General features: G+C 39.2%; 1 pseudogene; it reads right to left on the bottom strand.

Moving 5' to 3' along the window:
- Nucleotides 1-990: 990 nt before the first annotated feature.
- Nucleotides 991-2918, bottom strand: part of LOC102837890 — a 3737-nt pseudogene continuing 1809 nt past the window's right edge.

The following is a 2918-nucleotide window of genomic DNA, read 5'->3' on the forward strand; positions in this document are numbered from 1 at the left end:
AAGTAAAAGACCAAAATAGATGTCAGAAGAGTCTCTGAAACTTACTTTCCAGCATAGAGATACTAAGTAAATAGAAGAAATGAGGAGACAAAAGAGTTAAATAGAAAATTTCAAAGGGAAGCTTAAGAAGACAAAGTCAGATGCAAATGTGCAAAGACCCGGAGTTAGAAAATAAAAAGGGAAGAATACACTAAGCATTTCTCAAGCTTAGCGAATTGAAATAATTCAGGACTTGACTTGTGATATTGAAGGATTCTATGGGCAAAATAATGTATGATGCAAGAATTATTAAAAGAAGATGGAAGGAATACAAAGAGTCACTGTACAAATAGATTTGGCCTCATGGACCAAGACCAAAGAAGTGCTGTGAAAAAATACCAAAGCTAATTCACAACCCTAACTGAACTGAAATTGCTGGCTATCAACACCTACTGCCAGCTATGTTAGTGAGGGCATTCTGGATCTTTTCACCATCTGCCGTACAAAATTACACCATGTGAAACAAAAGAACTTTCTAGTCACATGAATAATTGCAGTTAATAATAAATTGTTGTTGGATAAGCCACTACATTGCGGTGCTTTGTTAAACAGCAATAAATAATTGAAACAGGTGTTGGTATCAAAAGCAGGGTGCTTCAGTAACAAAAGCTTATATCAGATGGCATTGGCTTTGATGGACAGAAGTTTGAAAGGTAGTGTCCTAGATTGAATTTTGTCTCCCCACAGTATGTGTTGGTTTGGTTGAGTCATGATTCTCAGTGATGTAAGGGATGTTTCCCTGGGCTGTGATCTGCATCACCTTTTATCTCACAAGAAATGAACAGAGGGAGAAGCGAGCAGAGAAAGAGGGACCTGGCTACCACTAAGAAAGGAAAGTCAGGAGCAGAGCACATCCTAGGACCCAGGGTCCAAAGTAAACTTCTAGACCCAGATGAAGACTGATGACAATAACCTTCTCACAGAGCTGCCAAAGAGACAAAGACGCCCCCACTAGCTGGTGCTTTCAAGTTGGACTTCCGGCCTCTTAAACTGTGTGTGAATGTGTTTCTGTTTGTCAATGTCCTCTGCTTGTCGTGGGTCTGTTATAGCAGCACTAGAGAACTTAGACAGATATGGAGAAGACTGTAAGTACAAACTGGAAAAGCAATGATAAAATTGTTATTCAAGCCTGGCTAATGGTGACCTATGTTACACCGTTTCAGAACATTTTATTTAAATGACCCTTACAGGGGTAGAGAAGCTAGAACATGAGCCTCATGGACTTATGGGTCTTGCCAAGGAGATTTCCAGGGACAATGTTTAAAGTGTCACCTGGCTTATTCACTGTACCAAATGTAAATGGTTGATGTTTATAATGAAGTATGGGAAGAGAGGGAGGTAAGAGATAGAGAGGCTGAGGACTCTAGACTCATGGAAAGAGAAAGACCATGTGCTAGTGGCCAGGAGGCTGGCTTCCAGAACATGCTCTTTGGTTGTTTAAATGATTATATATCCCTGTGAGGTTGTTTTTTTGGGGGGGGGGGAAAAAAAAAAAAAAATGAAAAAAAAAAAAAAAACAACCAAGGGTTTTTGTTTCTGTTTTTTTGTTGTTGTTGGTTTTTTTCTCTTGATAAAAGAAACAATATCGATGATGTTTTTGGGAGTGGGGAATGACACATGCACTAGAGGGTAGACACACATTGACATGGGTGCCGGGGCAGACAACATACAACCAGATGGAGGTTGGCAGAGGACAGATGGGGATGGTGGCAGACATAGGGTAGAATTCAGTGGTTAAAGTGAATAGAGGTAAATGCTGTTAACTGGTAGTCCGTGGAAGGGATTGCAACCATGTAATGAAGCAAATTATATGATTTGGATGTAAAACTAATGATTTGCTCTGTAAACTTTCATTCAATTCACAATAAAAAGTTAAAAAAAATGTAAAGGAACTTTTGGATGGTTCAGGAGAATTTAAAGGAAATATCCCAACTTAAACTTTGCTGGGAAAAGGAATAAAGCTCTGTAACATGTCTAGAATGCCCAGTGGGCAAAAATTCTCAATATAAAAGATGAACAGAGGACCCTAGGACCATCAAGGAAAAAGAACATGAGCAGATAGTGGGCCCCTATCCAGAGAAGCAGTGACCCCAGAGATGGAGGCAGTGATGAGAACATGGAGAGAGAGAGCAGATGAGGACTCTGGACTCATGGAAAAAGAGGGACCGAGTACTGGTGGCCAGGAGGCAAGTTCACAGAATGTGCCCTTTGGTTATTTATATATTCCTGAGTGTTTTTGTATACACCCTGCCCCCCAAAAAACAAAACAGACAAACAAAAAACAGAGAAAATAGAAGCAAATACTGTTGAATGGTGATGGAAAGAAGGAGATTGTAATCATTGCGATGATATGATGAGTGTAAAACCAATGTTCTCCCATGGAAAGTATCACTCAATTCATAAAAATAAAATGAAATAACTAAGGACTGAGGTTATTAAGAAAACAAGATTGAAGGAAAAGACCAAAATGGATGTGAGAAGAGACTCTTAAACTTGCTCTTCAGTGTAGATATGCTAAAGCAAAAGGAAGAAATGAGGAGGTACAAGAGCTGAACAAAAAATTTCAAAGGTCAGCTACAGAAGAAAAAGTCAAATATTACAATGACATGTGCAAAGGTCTGGAGTTAGAAAACCACAAGGGAAGAACATGCTCAGCATTGCTCAAGTTGGGGGAACCGAAGGAAAAATTCAAGCCTCGACTTGCTTTCTTGAAGGATTTTCTGGTAAATTATTAAATGACGTAGAAAACATCAAAAGAAGGTTGAAGGAATACACAGAGTCACTGTACCAAATGTAAATGGTTGATGTTAAGCCATTTCAAGATGTAGCATATGATCAAGAGCCCGTGATACTGAAGGAAGAAGTCCAAGGTGCATTGA

Source organism: Chrysochloris asiatica, unplaced genomic scaffold (assembly GCF_000296735.1).
Source record: "Chrysochloris asiatica unplaced genomic scaffold, ChrAsi1.0 scaffold00162, whole genome shotgun sequence".
In the NCBI taxonomy this organism is placed as follows: Eukaryota; Metazoa; Chordata; class Mammalia; order Afrosoricida; family Chrysochloridae; genus Chrysochloris; species Chrysochloris asiatica.